Below are 21449 nucleotides of genomic sequence, written 5' to 3'. Positions count from 1 at the left end.
TATATTCATTAGCAGATGACTTTGCCCCATGTAACATATACTTCTCAAAAGAACAAAACAGGGATATTTCTAAAGTTTTGAATGGATCTAGCCTAGTTTCACCTTACTTGTGAATTGGTATGAATCTCAGACTTTTTTTTCAGCTTCTTAAAGCTCTCTTTGACCTTTGTGATCAACCTTGTCTCTTCCTGCTTTCATTTTAATGTTACACTCAGCACCATGCCTGGAACTCTTGGGCAAAGTGTCACATTATAAATCTGTGCACAGATTAAAGATAGGAGCTCTTATCTGATCCTTTCATCATAGTCTTTTGACTCAGTTCTTAGCAAAACCAGCTACTGGTCTCAGAGATATTGAGATACTCTTTACCTGCCCCTCCCCCCTCCATTTCTCATTTCAAAGCTCTTTATAAGTCTGCCCTTATCTTTACCAGGAAAATTTGGTTTAGCCCAAAGTCAAGGGGGGAAACTCATGTTCAGAGTCCATCTAGAGGTCTGATGAGTTCAAACTGTGGTTCTAGTATGATACTCTTTCAGTTTTGACATTTGCAATTCTAGATAAAGCTTCTCCTTTTAGATTGAAATTTATTCGCTGTAATATATATTATTGTAGCTTCTTTTCATTCTAAATGTTATTGTGAATTTGACAAACATCAACATTTCCTTATACAGAAAATAGAAAAATAGAATTGAACATGACATTGTGAGTCTATTATGTATAACTTGTTTGTTTTTAAGACATGCATAAAGCTTAGCAAGTTAATTCCAACTTCCCTGATCATTTGTGTTCCTATCTGGATTTCCTTTGGCTCTTTTTTTTTTGGTGTGTATTAAAAAAGATTTTCCACTGATGTGTTTTTTTTTTTTTTAGGATATCACTATCATTTCTCTCTCCTTTCCCCTCCATTAATAAAAGCTTTCCCTCTAACAAATAATAATAAATAAATAATAAGGTCAGTCAAAACAATTCCATATATTAGACATATTTGAAAACACATGCCCCATTCTTCACCTGTAGCCCATCACCTCTTTGCCAAGAAGCCAGTAGAATCATTTGTTTGAAGTCCTGAGTGGTCATTTCATTGATTCTATTTCTTAACTCAATGTTTCCTTTACAATGTTGTAGTCATTGTATAAATCATTCTCCTAGTTTTGCTCATTTCATTCTTCATAGGTTCCCTTAGTTTTCTCTGGATCCGTTTCTTTCCTATTTCTTATATCACAAAATTATTCTACTATGTTTATATACCATTCTTTGTCCAGACATTTTAGTACTCGTTTTGTCTCCAGTGTTTTGCTATAATAAAAAGTACGTCTATAAGTATTTTTGTACATATGAGTAGTTTTTCTTTGATCTCTTTGAGCTCAGGCCTCTTCATAGGTAGTGTATGTAGCTGGCTAAAAGGATCATTTGGGGGTGCAATTCTAAATTGCTGTCCAGAACAGCTGGATCAATTCACAGTTCCACCTTAGCTCATTAATATGCCTATTTTCTCTCCAACAATTGTAATTTTCTTTCTTTCTTTCTTTTTGGTCATCTTTCTCGATTTACTACTGGATGTAAAGCGGAACCTCAGAGCCATTTTAATTTGCATTTCTCTTTATTGGTGATTTGGAGCATTTTCCCCCATATGGTTGTAGGCAGCCTTTATTTTGAGAATTGTCTCTTCATAGCCCTTTGTCAATCATTTATTAAGAAAAGGCCCTTGTTCTCATATATGGGTATCAATTCCCTATATTTCCTGCATATCAGACCTCTGAATGACTAACCTCCAAGCACAGATCCCTTTGTATGGAGATTGCTGTAGCTGGGCCTATCCGAGCCAGGCCTGGCCACATAGAGCCAGAGCAGAGAGGTGGGGATAAGGTAGTGATCTCCACTCATTAACAGCTATTTAAGCTGCAGGGCTGGTGTGGCCCAGGTTGGGGGTGGGGAAAGCAGTAATCCACATGTTGGGACTGAGGGAAGGTTGGACTTTGGGGAAAGTTCAGGTTGCAGGAAAGTCAAACTATCACACTTATTTGAAGGCAGATTCTATCTGTTTTTTTTTTTTTTTAAGCAATTGGGGTTAACTTGCTCAAGGTTCCACAGCCAGTTATTTCTGGGTGTGGTGCTAAGTGTCTGAGCCCAGATTCGATCCCCAGGTCATCCTGACACTGGGGCCGGTGCTCTTATTAGCTGAGCCACCTGCCCTCCCCTCTATTTGTTTTTAAGTGCACAATTTATACCCTTCAGATAAATCCAGTTAGGAGACCCACCTCTGGCCTTTTTCCCAACCTGTGGTAAAGTGAAAAGATCATTGGATTTGCAGTCATGGGCATTGACTCTAGTTTTACTCCTAAAAAACCTAAATGACCTTAGGAAAGTCATTTAACCTCTCCTTGCCTCAGTTTCTTCCTCTGTAAAATGAGGGACTTAGATTAAGTGACCTGTAAAGTTTCCTTCTAGCCCTAAATCTTTGATCCTATGATCTTGAGCTCTACAGGGGTGGGGGTGGGGTAGGGATAGAGCTGGGGGATGGGGGGTGGGGAGGGTGGATAGAAGTCCAGACTTGCAAGTCTGGAGGCAGTAAGCATTACCCATATGTCCCCAGGATTCATTGCCATCCTTCTTAATGTCTGATTCAGCATTTGTCTCGCTGGTCACAGGATTTCTTCCTGTGCAGATGAAGCCAAAATGGAGTCAGATTCTTTTCTCTTGGGCCTGACACAGCAGAAATACACACCGAGCTAGGTCCATGCTCAATTCCTTCTGGGCCTCATCTGTGTGAGAGGAGAAGGCTGGTCCAGCTGACCTCAAAGGTCCTCTCCACTCTTCTCTTCAGACTGCAGTGGCTTTCTGGGCTGAGCTGCTGGGGAAGGCAGAGGAAGCATTTTCTTCTCATTAGCATTAGGGAGCTGTTGCTCATTAGCATTTGTGAGGATTGCCCAAATCACACCAACAAAGGGTGCTAAACCCCAGTTTGTTTCTTCTTGGATTAACACCAGTGTGTTGTTCTCCAGGCAGACTGGTTCTGCTCGTGGGAATGTTTACTGCTTTTTTGCTGTGAGGTGAGAGGTGCTTTTTGGAGGCCTTTTCCCTATAGATTTACCTTTTTTTTTTTTTAAAGTAGGATTTTCTTTGGTCTAAAAGCCATTTAGTACATACTTGGCTTCAAAAACAGAAAAGGTCTTTTGATGTTTTAGAGCAGGACTTTTAGTTTTGGGGGGGGTATCATAGCCCCCTTTGGCAGTCTGGTGAAACTTATAGACCCCTTTCTCAGAACAATGTTTTTAAATGTATGAAATAAAACATACAGGACTACAAAGGGAAGCAATTCTATTGAAATACCATTACCATATATATTTTGAAGAAACCAAGTTCACCTGGACCCCAGATTAAGAACTCTTGTAGATGGCTTTTCCCTTCACCCCCATTCAATCAATCATTCAAACTGAGTTAACTGCTGCCACGACCATTTCATAGGCAAGCTACAAGCTGTGTGGAGGTGGGGGAGGGAGAAAAAGAGAGGGGGAGAGAGAGACAGAGGCAGGGGCAGAGACAGAGAATTGAATTCCAGGTATATATGGGGAGGTTTCATTGCCAAAGCTCTGGCCCATGGTGCTTTGCCCTCAAAGACTTTACATTCTATGGAAAGAAGACAACACACAGGGAAAGTTGTAACTCTGAAAAAAAATATATATCTGAAAATCTGAGGACAAAAATCAAGCGTTTCCCAGCTTTACTGCCTACATTTGATGGGGCTAATTCTTCCTGATGATGTTTGTCATTTGATTGTCCAAACAGAATTTTCTCCTCCTCGTGATTAAATTATTTAAGCCCAGTCATGGTGATGATTATGATTAGTGGATCTTGGGGGCTGCCTTCTTCCTAAAGTGTAATCGACCTTAGAGCAACTCCCCCCACCCCAAAAGTCTTTAGACTTCAATATCTGTTGCATTTAGGCTACTCTTTTTTGGGGTGTGGTTGGGTGTGGTTAAGGAGGTGAGATGGGAGTGGAATGTCTCTGGTCTAAGGCTGTAATGTTCCCTGGTGCAGATATAGTGTAATGGGAGCAAAGAATCGAGAGTTTAAGAATTTCTATATAAATATCCCAAAACACAATCCCACCTAGAACTATCTCTCAGCATCCAGGAGGCTGGTGATATGTTTCAGGTTTGGCATTTCCTGTTTCTTAGTGTATTAACTTCCCTCTTCTACATGTCCCAATAATTCATCAGACAGAGTGGCAATAGCACCCTCTAGTGTGTAATGATATGTCCTCATTATCAAAGTAACCCCCAAAGCATCTGTGTAACCCCCAGGTACAGCACTGGAGACAGGCTGCTCATTCTTTATTCTTTGCTAAAAATAATGGTCTTTTCTTAATAAAGCAGGCAAGGAGCTCCTGGCTGTAAGAACTGAATGTGTGGGGAGCAGGGTGAAGCAGCAGGAAAAGAGGTTTGGGGTTTAGCTTGCAAAAATAAGAAGGGTCCCTGGGGAAATTTGTAATTCTTCCAGAATTAAAAAAAAAAAAAGTTGCTCATGGAACCAGGGTAGAAATGGGCCCTATTTCCCAAATACTGCTAATATACTTACTGATACCTGAAATTCCTCATTTAGAAGATGAGAACTTTCCATAATTAGAGAGGAGGTTTAAAATGCAAATATTCCACGGAGAGGTAAAGCAGGTCTAGGAATCTTGCTAAACTTTTGAATGATTATTAATTAGGTCTTACTAGAGGGTAAGTTTTGATGGGGGGAGCAGGAGGAAGAGGACTCAAGGTCTAACTCCCAGAGAAAGGGGTGGGGAGAGGAAAAAAAAAGTGTACATTTGAGGTTCAGAAGACAGAGCACCTGCATTATTCACTTTGTCTTTGCCCATTAGAGTGAAAGTTTCTTGAGGGCAAGCACCACATTTTTTATTCTTTCTTTGTATTGACAGAGCTTAGTATGGTGCCTGACACAAAGAAAATAATAAATGCTTATTGATAATTCAGTATTTTAGCCATTAATGCCTTCTGCAACTCCCATTTGCCTTAATCCCCTGTTTGCTGGAGTTCCTCATTTGTAAAATGGACTGGAGAAAGGAATGGCAAACCACACCAGTATCTTTACCAAGAAAACCTTGTGGATAAATCCATGGGGTCATAAAGAGTTGAACACAACTGAACAACAACAATAACATTGTATGGTATTCTAGGATTTAACTTTCTTTTTTTTTTCTTTTTGGAGGGCAATTGGGGTTAAGTGACTTGCCCAAAGTCACATGGCTAGTAGGTGTGTCAAGTGTCTGAGGTCGGATTTGAACTCAGGTCCTCCTGACTCCAGGGCCAGTGCTCTATTCACTGCTCCACCTAGCTGCCCTAAGATTCAACTTTCTGTCAAATGTTAACATCTATTTGGATAACACTACAAGACTAGTGATTTACTTCACAACAGCTAGAATTAATTTCTCCCACCAATGACAAATGATGAGCCGCCTTTTTTGTTAATAGGTTAATGAGTTCATAGGATCATAGATGAAGAGCTGAAAGATACCTTAGGGATCATTTAACCCAACTCCCTTGTTTTACAGGGGAAGAGCAGGTGGGTAACTTTCCAAGGTCACACAAGCAGTAAATTGCAGAGCTAGGATTCAAATCTAAGTCCTCTGACTCACAAACAAGCACTATTTCCTTTATAAATGATCACCTATTGCTGACGCAACTCTGAAGGTAGGACGTTCATCAGTCAGTTAATCAGCAGCTATTGCATGGTCAGTTGTTTGAATGCAGGAACCACCGTTTACCTCTTTCTGTATCCCCCACACTTAGCAGAGTGTTGGTCACATAGTAGGTGCTTAATAAATATTTATTGACTTGAACGAGTGCTGAGGATACAAGTCAAAAGAATTAAACCATTTCTCCTTATAAATTTACATTCCTAATTCTAATTCCTCAGAGGACAGGGCAGTGGGAAGCATGCTTGGTTTGGCTTTAAAGAATCTGGATTCAGTCCAGGGTCTGCTACTGACTACCTGCGTGACTTTGAATAAATGACAACCTCTCTGGGCCTCAGATTTCTCATCTATAAAATAAGGGGGTTTGACCAGATGACTTCTGAGGTCTCTTGTAACTCTACATCTATGGTTTTTTGATACATAGGTTCAGTTTCCTACTCTCCAAGCATTTGTAGTTTGGTAAAGAGTTAGAATTTGAGAAGTCTAGTTAGAATTTGAGGTAAGAAATTAGAATTTGAACCACTATAACATTCCCTTCCAGAAGATAGAGCCCAGGGTGGGCTCTACAACCCAACAAGGTACCTGAGTAGGATTATGATAGAGTGATTATGAATTGTAAATTTATCATAAATTCATTGTAGGTATTTGAAAAGCATGATTTATTACTATAAGGTGGAATTGACTTGTGGAAGATTAGTGAGAACTTTGATTAATGAATGTATTTGAAGTTGGAAAATGTCATGGTTATTTGCTAGTATAACTCAATGATGACATAAAGAATTGTGCAATTGCAGTCTTTGCTGACTAATGAGGGTAATCTCTTTATTAGTAATCTCTTTTTGATAATTGGTGTTGGTAATTTATTGGTAACTTCTTTCTTTTTCTCCCTTCCTTCCTTCCTTCCTTCCTTCCTTCCTTCCTTCCTTCCTTCCTTCCTTCCTTCCTTCCTTCCTTCCTTCCCTCTGTGTTCTTTTTAGTAAAGAATTTCTCTCCTTGTCAGGTAAAACAGGGTATTTATATAAACAGAATGACAGAATGTAGTGTAGGTGAGGTCTTTGAAGAGTAAAGTTGCTATTTAAAAAAAATTTTGTTGTTGTCATTTTAAAATCCAAGGACTTACTTAGAAGATGAAAACTTTCCATGGCTTCAGGTTTTTCTATGTGTGTGTTCTTTCTGCCACCTTGTGGAAAAGGGTGACCACACTTGGTAAGCTTAGTGGTAAATCATGGCAGCCCTTCCCCCTTTCAGGCATAAATACTCAGACCAGAGACACAAAACCCTGCAAAGGGAAGACAATAATCATGACTAGTGTTTACTTTTTTGGCTTGTTCTCTCTAACCTTTGGAACCTAATCACCCAAGGTGAATTTTTCAGTCCAGGTGCCTACCTGGATTTGTTAACTCATTTTCTATCAACCCACTCCTCTTTCAGGCAAATTTGACTGATTAGTATGCTGCCACTGTCCATTCCTTGTTCTCATTCCTTTCAACCACTATTTATTGAGCACCTAATGTAATGAAAACACTGTGAGGGGTGAAGAAATGGTAGGGTATCGACCTGGGGTATCATCAATGTGGGGAAGTCTTGATATGGAAACCCTACCCTGAGGGAGAATCAACAGCTCTGTAACTTATAACAGTGGGTTTTTAAAAATATATAGTTTTATGACAGTGGTTCTTAAACTTTTTTTTTGGTCATGAATCCAAACATTTTTTGTAACATGGCAGTCTGAAGTCTATGTAACCTTTTTCAGAACAGTGTCTTCAAATGTAAAAGTCAATCAGTAACCATTTATTGGGCACCAAGTACTGGTACTAGGTACTAGGAATACAAAAAGAGAAAAAAGATACTCCCTGCCCTCCAGAAATTTACCTTTTCTGAGAGCCTTAACGATTTTAGAAGAAGGCAGTTTGGCCATCAGCTTGATTTCTTTCTGAATTTCAATCATTTTGCTTGTATTTGCTTTGACTCTGGCCTGGTGGTTGAGTGTAATTATACATAATAACAGAAAAAAGTTGATGCTAACAGACTTCAACAACTGCTTCCCTACTTTCCCTTGCAAATTCCTAGTTAATCCTCAGTTCTGACCCACATAAGATCATGAAAATATGAGTCCTGTGGAAAGAAAATAATTTCACTAACTGGGTCATCCTTTAGAGATAAATTTTTGTATCTAGCACAAGCTTCACCCAGCTTCAGTACATAGGTACTTGAGTAATTTTCTCTGTCTTGTATGAAGCATGGAATGTTAACTTCCCTTCCGTATATATTTTAAAAATATACAGTGTAACTAAAGCATTTGAAGGCCCAGACTTTCCTCTTTCATTTGGTAGTTTTACTAAAGCAAAGAAAACTTAGAGCTTTGTATAGTGGATAGAGAGCTAGCCTTCAAGTCAGGAAAACTTGGGCTCAAAGCCTACTTCAGTTACTTAACCCATTTGTTCTCCAGGAAGTTTTATAAATTGCAGATGAGTGGAAGGAATTTCTACTCTGGGAGTTCCTTAGATGAATTATCCCATCAAAAATTTTGTGGTAGTGTTTAAAAAAAATTTTGTGGACAATTTAAAAACTGAAATATGTTCTAGCAGTTTGAGCCAATGGAGTGTATGTATTCTCTTTGTTAATAGTTATTAATCAGAGTAGGAAACCTGAACTGATAATGGTTTTTTTCAAAGGATTTTTAATTTGGGATGCTTTTCTTTGCATTTAAATTCGTAGCCATCTAGTCTTGCAAAAGATTTAAGAGGGCAGGGTCCTTGAAAGATGGGGATTGGATAAAAAAGATTTCCCTGTAGTATAAAGAATCAGGTTGAAATGATAGACAAGGAAATTAATTCAGCAAATATCTGCATTCGGGTCCTATCTCTGACACATACTAGTTATTTGGCCCTGTGCAAATCACTTAACCTCTCAGTGTCCCAGGCAACTCTCTAAGATTACAAATGGCAGAACAGTTTATGATCTGCGTTGATGGAGGGAATTTCCTCCCAGGGAGTTCCCTATATAGGGAAATCACAGGCATGAATAGTGTGGTAATAGCTAATAATAGCTAACATTTATATAACACCTTAAAGTTTGCAAAGCATTTTACAAATATTTTCCTATTTGTTCCTCAAAACCATTCTGGGATGTAGGTGTTGTTATTTTGCATGCCCCACTCCACCCCCCATTTTGCAGATGAGAAAACTGAGGCAAGATAGGTTAAGTGATTTGCCTGGAGTCCCAAAGTTAGTAAGTGCCTGAAGCTAGATTTGAACTCAGGTCTTTTTTTTTTTTTTTGCCTTTTGGAGGGTAATTGGGGTTAAGTGACTTGCCCAGGGTCACATGGCTAGTTTTTGTGTTAAGTGTCTGAGTCTGGATTTGAATTCAGGTCCTCCTGACTCCAGGGCCAGTGCTCTATTCACTGTGCCACCTAGCCGCCCCTGAACTCAGGTCTTTGTGACACCAGATTCAGCATTCTATCCACTGTGCCACCTACCTGCCTCAATAGTATTTCCATTGGAAATAAATGTTCATAAAGCAAAAAAGTGTACATTGTAAAGATTGCTTCTGATCTAGAAAGAACAAAAGGGGTCCCAGGGCATCTGCCGAGATATAACCACACACGAAGTTTCACCAATGGTCATAGAAAGAAGGTGGGAAAATCCTCCAGAACTAAATTTCAGCAGGGCCAAATTATTGTTGACTTCATCATTGTTGATATGGCCTTGGAGTGACTTTTATAAAACTTTGGAAACTTGCCTTAAAACCACAGGCAGCTCTGTGTAATCTGGGACCTCTTTAGGATTTGATGCTTATTCATTTCAAGGAAAGAAAATAAACTGTAGAATTTTTTCTTCCCTCAAGGAAAGAAAAAATAAATAATTTTGTGTAGTTCTATGGATTTCTTCCTTAGTAAGAAAAGTTTCTGCAGAAAAATTCTTTTTTTTAAAGCTTCCAATTCTTATAGAATTAGACCTCAACACATTTTTATGTTTTAAAACTGAACTTTCTGCTACTTAGCTCTCATAGTGGGTGACAGAAGAAAAGTTTGCCGAGATTTATCCTTTCACTCATTCATATATTATCAAATGTTAAATTGATCTTGTATGGCAGTTTTTTTTAAACCTTTTAGTATTACATCTTGCCTCTCAATAGAATGGAAAAGGATTTATTAAGTGTTTGTCATTTTTCCATTGTGTCTGACTCTTTGTGATTTTGGGGTTTTCTTGGCAAAGACATTGGAATGGTTTGCTGTTCCCTTCTCCAGCTCATTTTACAGATGAGGAAACTGAGGCAAACAAGGTTAAGTGACTTGCCTGTGGTCACACAGCTAGTAAGTGTCTGAGGCCATATTTGAACTCACAAAGATGAGTCTTCCTGATTCCAGGTCTAGTACTCTAATCACTTTACCATCTAGCTGCTCCTATTATGTACTTAATATGTGTCAAGAAGTGTGCTAAGCACTGAGGGTATGAATAAAGAAGCAAAATAGTCTCTGTTCTAAAGAACTCATTTTGTAATTAAGAGTGGCAAAGATACATAGGATTCCATGAAGGACTGTTGGAAAGACTAAGTAGCCTTTAGGGTAGAGCTGAAGATGTGTAAATACTTTCTTAATATTTATATCATTACAAGACATAGTAACATGGAGTGAAGCAAAATGAGGTCAGCAGAACCAGGAAAATAATATATATACTACAACAATGTAAAGGGAAGTAACAAAAACTACCAATGAATTTTGTGTAAATATGGTAATCAAACTTATTCTTGAAGAAAAGAGGGGGAAGAGGTACCTCTCTCCCAACTCTGTGGAGGTTTAGGACAGTGAGTGTAGGATATTGTGTATACTGTTAGACTTGCTGAATTGCTTTCTCTTTTTTATCTTATATTTCTTGCATTGGAAAAAAGTGAGGGGGTGACAATATTTGGAAATAAAAGTGATATAAGAACAAAAGATATCAATAAATATTAGAAAGAATGGAAAACATTTGAAGATAAAACTAGAAGAAAAGGAAAAAAAACTTTAAGAAAGGGGCACAAAATTATCAGCAACATAAAATAGAATAATTTCTCCATTGGAATAAATGAAATTAACCATTGTTAAGTTCCTCCTTAATATAGTCTAGGCACTTGCCATTGGTGTTAGGGTTATGAAAGTGAAATACTACACAGTTCTTGCCCTCAAGGAGTTAATAATCTAATCAGTGGGATTAGAAATCTATCCAAATAATGCTCAGTTACATTTATGTAGTATTTTTGTCTTTGAAAAATGCTTTATTATATGTTATCTTACTTGAACCTCATAAAAACCCTCAAGGTCAATACTACAGGTATTATCCACATCTCAGAGATTTAATTAAAATTTTTATGCCTTTATTAAGCACATGTGTGTATGTGTATAATTTGGAGGTGTCCTTTCCTACTAAGGTATCACCAGTTCTGGGCTTAAACATACCAGGTTCAGTTTTGGGGGAGTTAAAAAAAAAGGACTCAGGCTTTTATTGATCTGTCTTTGATTATTATTACACCTTTATGGCTCATCTGCCATCTCTCTCTGCCTCTGCTGCACCCTTCTTCCATTGGTGGGTTCTTCTTAGTTTGTCCATTTTGAGGAATGGTCCAGTTCAGTCACCCTGCATTTGCTGGACTTTACCACCATGACTCAAACAATTTCTCCTTCTGCCCCTGTGGCACCCTTATCCCATTGACAAGTTCTTCATTCTCCAGACTTTGCCACCATGTTCCTGTCTGCCCTTTTCTAGATCCTTTTTATGGGTTTTCTTCCCCTATTAGAATATAAAGGAAAGTGAGTAAGCATTTATATAGAACCTACAATATAGGGTAGCTAGGTGGCACAGTGGATAGAGCATCAGTCCTAGAGTCAGGAAGACTCATCTTCCTGAATTAAAAACTGGCCTTAGACACTTACTAGCCATGTGACCCTGGACAAGTCATTTGCCTTGGTTTCTATTCCAGTATCTTTGCCACAAAAACTGCAAATGGAGTCATAAAGAGTCCAACACAACTGAACAACAAAACCATTTGACTACTGTGCTCCATACCATTACAAAAATTATTTCATTTGGACCTCCACAATAAGCCTGCAAGGTAGGTGCTATTATTATTCCCACTTTGTAGTTGAGGAAATGGAGGCAAACCTACTTTATCAGGGTTAAGCAGCTAGTGTCTGAGGTCATATTTGAACTCAAGTTTTTCTGATTCCAGACTCAGTACTATTCTATATTATCTCCCTGTCTCATGTACATTCCTTGGAGGGAGAGACTTTATTTTTACCTTCACATGTATCACCAAAGTGCTTAATAAATGCCTATTGATAACCAGCCTGGAGCTTTGGGGGAAAATGATGTAAAGTTTAGGTGTGACTCTCGTCTACAATCTCCTCAGAAGAGATTATCAGGCTCTCTTCTAGAAAGGTACTTGATGTACAAAGTAAATCAGGTATTGAATAGTTATTTTTTCCTGTCTTAGAACAGAATTGCTTAAACTTTAAAAGCCCTGCCTATGTTCAATGACAAATATTACATGATGCAGTAATGTGTAATTCTTATACTCTCCTAGGAGAGTGAGATTTAAAACATCAAAACAAAATATTTTCTATTTTTGCTGAACAATCATCTAACCTTCACCTTGGCTCCTGCACTGTCTAAGCAATTCCTTCAAGGTCTGTAACTTCTGTCAGGCTAGGATGTGACTTGGGCTGATGCTTCTCTTGTTGGAGTACCTTGCATGAAGCACCTATTACTACCAGTCACTTGAATCTATCTATGACTTCACACCTTTCAAGTCTATGAGATAACTGCCAAGGCTTGAATCCTGGGTCTCTGCATTGATATTTAGTTTGTTATTATTAACCTGTGTTAAGGGAAAGAAACACAAAGCAGAAGAGGTAGCTGGGTCTTTGAGACTCAGTTGCAGGTTCACCTAGACAAACACATGTTCCCTCTGCTCTTTTATGAGCAGCTGCCAAAACAGAGGGGAGGGTAAGAGCCTGTGCATCCTTTATAAGAAGCCTGTGGGAGAGCTGTCGCTCTACCAAGCCACAGGGCTACTGTAGGGTATCAAGTGGACAGTTTTTTCTGTTCACTGGTCAATCCTCTTTGACAAAGTGGGTTGTAATAGGGGCAGAAGGAAGCACAAAGGGATACATCAGAAGTCCCAGGTTTTGAAGGTTTTTTTTTTTGCAAGGGGGTTGTCTACCAGAAAGGACCAGGGCTTATATGCTCATACTTTAGGACACTAGAAGTCCCTTCCTTTAAGAGGTTTATACTTTTCTGTGGCAGCAGAGACAATGCACACACAACTAATTAAATAAAAAAAATATGTATTTTCTGTTGTATTTTGGGGAATGGCACATTAACAACTTGACAGGAGGGACAAATCAGGAGCAGCTTAGTGTGTAAGAAGTGGCACCTACCAGAGGCTTATAGGCCTCTATGGATTCCAGGGGTCAGAGTTGAAAAAAGAGAGGCTCAAAGAGATTAATTAACTTGTCTACGGTCACATAGCTATTAAGTATGACAGCATTAAAATCAGTGTTAGAGGCTAGTTGGTCTTTAAATGTACAGGTCATTTGTAAGTTCATCTGGGTCTGGTATTTATTGTTTTTTGGTTAAGGAAAGGGAATGGGAAATTTCACTTTTGGTTTATTTAATTTCTATTTCTTTTAAGAGTTTATTTAAAATATACACTATTTATTTTTAACATTCTTTAAAGATTTGAGTTCCATATTTTCTCACTCCTTACCCTTCTACCACCCACTGAGAAGGCAAACAATATGATATCAATTATACATTTGAAGTCATGTAAGACATATTTTCATATTAACCATATTTTTTAAAAAAGCAAAAGAAAATAAAGAAACTTATACTTCAATTTGCCCTCAGAGTTCATCAGTTTTCTCTCTGGAGACAAATTGCATGTTTTTCATCATGAGTTCTTTGGAATTGTCAGGGATCACTGTATTGATCAGAGTACCCAAGTTTTTCACGGTTGATCATCATTACAACATTGCTGTTACTGTACACAGTAATCACCTAGTTCTCACTTTACTTGGCATTAGTTCATATATGTATTGCCACATTTTTTTTTCTGAAACTACTGTCCTGGCCATTTCTTATAGCACAATACTGTTCCATCATAATCATATGCCACAACTTGTTCAGACAATTCCCAGGTTATGAGCATCCCCTCAATTTCTGATTCTTTGCCACCACAAAAAGAACTGCTATAAATATTTTTGTTCATGTACATCCTTTTTTCTCTCTGATCTGTTTGGGATACACTTGGTAGTGGTATTGCTGGATCAAAGGGTATGCACAGTTTTATAACCCCTTGGGCATAGTCCCAGATTGTTCATTGAATCAGTTCATTAGTCTACCAACAATTCATTAATGTACCCATTTCCCCTCATCCCTTCTAGCATTTGTCATTTCTGATAGGTGTGAGGTGGTACCTCAGAATTGCTTTAATTTGCATTTCTCTAATCAATAGAGATTTAGAGCATTTTTTAATATGACAATTTTTATTTTATTTCTTCATCTGAAAACTTTCTCTTCATATCCTTGACTATTTATCAATTGGGGAATGACTGATATTCTTATAAATTTTATACAGTTTCCTATACATTTGAGAAATGAGGCCGTTATCAAAGAAGCTTATTATGAAATTTTTTCATATTATGACATTTGTGCTAAGTTTTAGCAAAATGTATTTTTTCTGATAATCTTTGTTGACAAGATCTAATTTTTCATTTGTTTTGTCTGAGATCATAATTGCCACTCCTACCCCCTTCACTTCAGCTGAAGCATAACAGACCCTGCTCTAGTCCGTTATTTTAACTCTGTATATTTCTGTGCCAAATTTGTATACAACATATTATTGGATTCTGGTTTCCAATCCATTCTGTTACCCACTTCTGTTCTATGGGTTAGTTCATTCCATTCACATTAACAGTTATGATTCCTAACCATGCATTTCCCTCCATCCCTCAATTTTACTAGGTTATATTTTGTTCTCTGGAGTATCATATTCCAAGCCTTTTGATCCTTTAATGTGGGAGCTACTAAATCTTGTGTGATTCTGACTCTTACTCAATGATATTTGAGTTGTTCCTTTCTGACTGATTGCAATATTTTCTTCTTGACCTGGGAGCTCTGGAATTTGGCTAAAAGACTCCTGGGAATTTTCATTTTGGGATCTCTTTAAGGAGGTGATAGGTGGATTCTTTCAATTTCTGTTTCACCTTCTGGATCTAAAATATTAGTGTAGTTTTCCTTGATTTCTTGAAATATGGTGTCCAGGCACTTTTTTTTTTGTCCTGGATTTTAGGTAGCCCAATAATTCTTAAGTTATCCTGGATCTATTTTCCAGGTCAGTATTTTTCCAGTGAGATATTTCACCCTTTCTTCTATTTTTTAATTCTTTTGATTTTTGTTTTACTGTTTCCTGACAGCTCATAAAGTCATTAGCTTCTGCCTTCCCAATTCTAATTTTTAAGGAATTATTTTCTTTTTTGGACAATTTGGATAATTCTATTTTCTAAGGAGTTCTTTTCTTCAGTGAATTTTTCTGCCTTTTTTAAACCATAGTTAATTCTCTTTTCATTGTTTTCTTGCATACTGTCATTTCTTTTTCCATTTATTTTTTCTACTACTCTCATCTCTTTCTTTAACTCTTCCAAGAAATTTTTTGGCCTTGGATGCAATTAGCATTTTCCTTTGAAGTTTTGCTTGTAGCTGTTTTCATGTTATTTTCTTCTACATTTGTGTCTTGGTCTTCCCTACCTCCATAATGGCATTTTATAGTCAAGTTCTTTTTTTGTTGATTGCTCATTTTCCCAGCCTATTTCTCAACTTTAAACTTTATTTTAAAGTTGGACTCTGTTCACCTGGGGATGGAGAGGCACTATACCAAGCTTGAGGCTTTTTTGTGTTGCTGTTTTGAGAGCTAGTTCTGGGGTTCTGCAAGTGTTCTATGCTTCCAAGGTGGCGTTATCCTGGGAAATATGTGGTCACTGTTTTCTTTGTCTGTGCTCTGGTCTTTAGGCAGAAAGGGCCCCTGCTTTCCTGCAACCACAAGTACTAATGCTTTCTTGGCCCTGCTCCCTTATGACTGATCACAAGATCTCTACTCCATTCTAGAACCATGACCCAGAATGGCTTATGAGAAGTTGAATTGCCAATTAATTCCAGCTGTGCCCAGTGCAGCAAAGGGTCCCTTGTGATCTCTTTCTGACTAATTGCCTGACTCCCTTACTTTTTCTGGGCTGAGAGCTTCTGAAGCTGCTGCTGTCATGACTGCCTCCAAGGCCCACTATTGGTACTGCTGCCATACTTCAGGCTTGTGCCTACCCTGTCATTATAGACTTTTCCTGTGAACCTCCCAAGTTTCACCATGAGTTCTTTGGAATCATCTGGGATCATATATTATTTTCATATATTTCCAGCTTAAGAGCAGGAAAAATGTCTCCCTGTGACCTTCTGTGGCTCTGCTGCTCCAAAACCTTATTTGAAGTGTTATTTTAAAGTTGTTGGAGGGGAATATTGGGAAAGTTCAGTTGGGTCCCAGCCTATAGTCCACCATCTTGGCTTCTCCTCTAATTTCTATTTCTGAAATCAGCCTGGTATTAATCTGGCATTTTCTATTTTTATAAATATTCATTCAGTTTGGGGAGCATAGACTTAGGTAAAATAGTGTCTTAAATTTTCCTTGATTTTCTTTTTTCAGTTTCCTCTTTCAAATTTGATTTTTAATGTGGTTTTTCCTTTCCCTTTGTGTGTGTGTTTGTGATATATGTATGACTCACATTAGCTAATAATTTATTTTGTTCTTTTTCTCAATTTTTGGGGTATTTTTTATTTTCAGAATTTCTGGATTTTTTGCTTTTGAGTTATTAATTAGTAGATTTTTAGGGTTTTTGTTACATTCTCCATTCATTGTCTTCTTCATGTCCTTTTTTTTTTAATGTGATGTGTTTAGAGACTTCTTTGGCCCCATTATTCCAAATGTTATCTGATTGTTAATGTTTTCTTTAATATAATTAGTATTATTTCTATTATTAGTACTTTGTACTTATTCTTTAGGATATTTGTTTCCATTTAGTTTTAAATCTTTTTAAAAACTTCCCTTATCAATTTAGCTTTTTTATTATCTGTAAAGAATGTTTAATATTTCTGCCTTTTTCTCATTGTTTATATGATTTTTATATCCTAATATCTAGTTAATTTCTATAAAAGTGTCATTTAAAACTTTAAAAACATACATACCTCATAATTTCTGTTTAGTAATCACCAAAGATTTATCACATAAAATTTTTCTAGTATTCTATTAGGATCCTTAACATCTTTCTTCATTATCTTTTTGTTATATTAGTCTAGCTCTCAAAGGGATAGCACTGAGATCCCTAATAATGATTTTCTACTGTATACCAGTTTTTTGTGTGTATTTCAATACTATATTATGCATTATATATAATATATAATAATATATTTAATATTGGTATTGTCTCATTAGCAGTAGCATTTTTAAGCAGAATGTAGTTTTTCTTTTTAATCTCTATTACCCATGTCTATTTATACTGTTTACTTTTCAGAAATCATGATGCCCACTGCTTTCAGCTGAGGCATAGTATACTAAAGTAATGTCTTCTGTTTACTTAAACTCTTGTTTCTTTGTATTTAAGTACTGCTTTCTGACCCATTCTTCCACCCTGTTCCATTTTTATGAGCAAGTTTATAACATTCATGTTTGAGGTTTATAATTGTTAGGTTTGTTTTTTCTCCATCATCTATTAATATAATCTTCACTTTGCCCATCTTTCCACTCCTTCAAGGAAAAAAAAGTAGGGATGAGGGAAGGAATGAAATTTTTTTGTTTAGTCATGTCTTCCTCTTCATGACTCCATTTGGGGTTTTCTTGGCAAAGATAATAGATCCTTTTACAGATGAGCAAACTAATTCAAACAAGATTAAATGAAGTGTCTAGGGTCATATAGCTAGTAAGTATCTGGGATCAGATTTGAACTTGTGAAGATGAGTCTTCCTGACTTTTGTCCACTGTGCCACCTAGCTGCCCCAGAAATGAAATTAATACTAGTTATCTATGCCTGGAACAGTCTGATCTTGATCTCTCTTCTCCCAGATCCCAAATCTTTTTCTGCTTCTCTGTCTCTCTTTTTTTGTAATCAGCTCTCTCTGTAGACAGTTTGTTTTGCTTATAACTTTCCTTCCTCCAATTCTTTTCCCTCTCTTAACCACTTCCCTTCCCCATATCCCTGTTTATGTTATTGTATTTTATACTATATTCTTTTCCACCAACTTTCATTGCCTAGTTCTAATAAAATGAGGTTCATCAGATTCCTTTGCCCTCCAACCTCACCCCCATGCTTGACTAACATTCTACTATGGCATCCCAATTGTGAGAGTAAGTTTTTCTCTCCTTACCATTTTTTCCTTAGTGTATTTCTTTATTCATTTCATCTTGTCTCATTCTATTTTTTCTCTTATCCTTTGTTTCTGCCTCTGCCCCATCCAAGACTTTGAGTTTGTCTTTCTTTGATTCTTCATTGGCCACTATGCTTCGGATTCTGAAACGAGGAGTCTTTTTTTCCCACCTTTCAATATGTACAATTTTATTAATCATTTAGCCCTTTAAATATGTGCATACTTATTTATCTTTCTAGGTTTATTTAATTTCTTTCAATTGCATTTTAAAGATTTTACCTAGTTCTAATTTTCTCAACAAGGATACTTAGAAGTCATTAAGTATATTAAAATATCTTCTTCTTCTTCTTGCTTTTGAAGGGCAGTTGGGGTTAAATGACTTGCCCAAGGTCACATGACTAGTAAGTAAGTGTTAAGTGTCTGAGGTTGGATTTGAACTCAGGCACTCCTGACTCCAGGGCCGGTACTCTATTCACTGTGCCACCCAGATGCCCCCAACACGCTTCTTTCAAGAGGATGATATTCTATCCAGGATTTTAGAGATCCTCTCTTCCAGTCCCTCATTTTACACATAAGGATACCAAAATTCAAGTGATTTGCTTAAAGTTACACATCTAGTTAGCAGAGGAAGGGTGAGGGATACAGGATTTGAACCCATATTATTTGATTCTAGGTTCAATGCTATCCACACTGTATCTGTGTTCATTTAGGTTCCCATAGTTGTTGAAATATGCTTTATCTTTTGTTCCATCATACATTTTGAGGAACTCAATTATTCTTAAACTGTGTCTTCTAATTTTATTTTCCAGGTCAGTTGTTTTTGATAAGAGATATTGCACATTTTCTTCCAGTTTTGTGGTTTTTTGCTCTTTCCCCCCCCCCCCCCACACAAGTTTTCTGGATATTTTATTGAACTTTTGTTTCTTCATTTTGTTTTTCAGAGCATTCACTACTGTTGGTAAGGTTGTCCAATTTCTCATCTAAGCTGCTGATTATCTTTCTAAGTCCTTCAATAGCACTCATTCCATTACTTCTCTCTTTATCTTTTTTCTTCATTTCTTTTAGGTTTTGGTTTTAGGTTTTCTGAGATTACACTGTGTTAATATGGAATTATTCTCATCTTCAGAAGTTTTGTCCTTAACCCACAGTATTTCTTCATTGTGTTAAGAATTGTCTTGCTTTTGCTTATTTTGCCCCATTTGGGATAGTAGATAAAGGTTCTACCTCTCTTCCTTCCCCATTAATTGTTTCTTCTGAACTTCTCTTGGCTCTGTAATTGCTGCAGTTACTTTCATGTTTATTGGTTCCTAGGGTCAAAGTGTACATTTGTTATGAGTCATCTAGGAATCCGTCTTTAGCCTGGAATAGAGAAACCAGAAAATGCAACTGATAGTAGTTTCTGGACCTTTCTTTTTTTGTGACAGTCATGAATGAGGTGAAAGTTGAACGAGGATAAAATGACCTTTGGGCCCTTCCCTTTAGATATTGTCTTATATGGCATGGTGTTCTATGGTTCTCTCTCCATTGTATAGTCACCAAATAGAATGACAGCCAAGCTGGACAAAAGTGACCTGTGGGCTTTTCTCCTTGCAGTCTTGGTCAGTCAATAAGTTGTGTATAAGTGACCTTTAAGGTTTTTCTGATTTGGACAGACTTTTCTTCCCAGTCCCTCTTGTTAGGTTTAGTCCCAAATGTTTAAACTGAGCCCTTCCCTCTTGGCATTAGTCCATGGACGGACCAGTTGTGTGTGGTTCGTCTTTTTTTTTTTTAATAAAAGAATTTTTATTATAAAGGGTTGACTTGACAAGTTAGGCACCCCCTACCCCTGAAACTTAAAAATATGGGGTGGGGGAAGCAGCACAAAATAAAGTTGACCAAAAACATTTATTCAGACAATGCTTCATATTACCTTCTCCCTGTTTTCTCTTTTCCTCTAGGTCAGAGCTTGCCATTATACTACCCATTTCTAAAAAGGGTGGGGATAAAAATCAGTTCAATTTAGGCATCAGGACTTTCTAACATCCATCCTTAAGCTCTGGAGCACCACAGACTATATCCACCACTTCCTTTCTAGGGGACCCTTGTAGATTCCTCTTCCTCAGGGAGGACATTAGTTTGAGATGCAAGTATGGGCATCGTTTCTGTTGGGGGTCCACTCTCTTCCTTAAGGTGGCCTCGATATAGCCTTCGAAGATGGGCCAGCTCTCTCTCGGGTGGCTGCTGCCAATTGTGCCATGGATACCAGGAGGTACCTGCAGCTAGGGCAGGAGCCACTGGGGTACAGCCCATAGCTCCATGGGAGTTGCTGAAATCAGTATTCCATGGCTGTACCAGTGGGATGTGGTAACTGAGAAAACCATGGTCTGTGGCCTTCAGAATAGCCTCTGTCAGCTTCTTATGCTTCTTCATACAGACACCTGTGTATGGGACATGGAAGATGACACCTGTGTGAGCACACACAAACTGTTCCAAGAGCTTCACATTTCTAAAGTCCACATGGAGCTTCTGATCACGGCAAATAGGGCAAGCGTTCCCAGCAACTTTGTTCCCTCGAATGCATGTCTTATGGAATCACTGTGGTGGGACTCCACCTTTGTGGTTTTGTCGATAGTCAGCCCAGACTGGGCGGGAGCCGTATCGAGCCAGGTATTCTTCAGTTTCCAGATATTCCCAAGGATCATCCTGATAGAGGGAGACAGGAATGGAAGATTCTTCCTCAGGGGGAGCTTTGGTGCATAGAGCCCGGGGAGTAGCCTGCACCCAGGGGACCCCTCTGACAGTTGTGAGGCCCAAGAGCCGTCTAAACAGAAGAGTTAGGAGAGAGGTTGCCATATTGGTGTATGGCTAAGGGAGGAAGGGAGCATGGTTCATCTTTCAATCTTAAAGAGGATCAAGACATCAGAAAGCTGATGCCATGACTTGCAAGTGAATTGAATTAAAGTGAGGGAGGGTTGTGTAAAGACAGCAGCTTCACTTTCTCCTTCAGAGCCACCTGGGTCTGGTGGCAGGACAACTAGAGATGGTCCAGGATGCAGTGGAAGACCTTGGTCCTTTTAAAGCTAAGATCTTGAGTTCTCACTTTGACTGAGGCAATGCCTATTCAGTTGTTAGGGCTATTTAAGGAGGGAGCCAAGGGATGGCCCATTTAATTAAAAAAAAAAATCAAACTGGGAGGGGGAGATCCTCAGGGTTGTTTCTGATTAAAAGAAAAACAATTACTATTTATATTCACTCTCAACCCAAAAAGTAACCATTAAGTGATGCTTGAGCAGGGACCAATGTTGGCCTATGGTATGGTCCTTTGT

General features: G+C 37.9%; 1 pseudogene; it reads right to left on the bottom strand.

The window, feature by feature from the left end:
- Positions 1–20023: 20023 nt before the first annotated feature.
- On the bottom strand, positions 20024–20976 carry LOC138175328 (small ribosomal subunit protein mS40 pseudogene; annotated as a pseudogene).
- Between the last annotated feature and the right edge of the window lie 473 nt (positions 20977–21449).

The sequence above is a fragment of the Petaurus breviceps genome, unplaced genomic scaffold (assembly GCF_028583685.1).
Source record: "Petaurus breviceps papuanus isolate PSGF00001 unplaced genomic scaffold, PetGlider_PUasm1.0 77, whole genome shotgun sequence".
Classification (NCBI taxonomy): domain Eukaryota; kingdom Metazoa; phylum Chordata; class Mammalia; order Diprotodontia; family Petauridae; genus Petaurus; species Petaurus breviceps.
The sequence above is the reverse complement of the archived record's forward strand: the minus strand, read 5'-3'. Positions and strand labels throughout refer to the sequence as shown.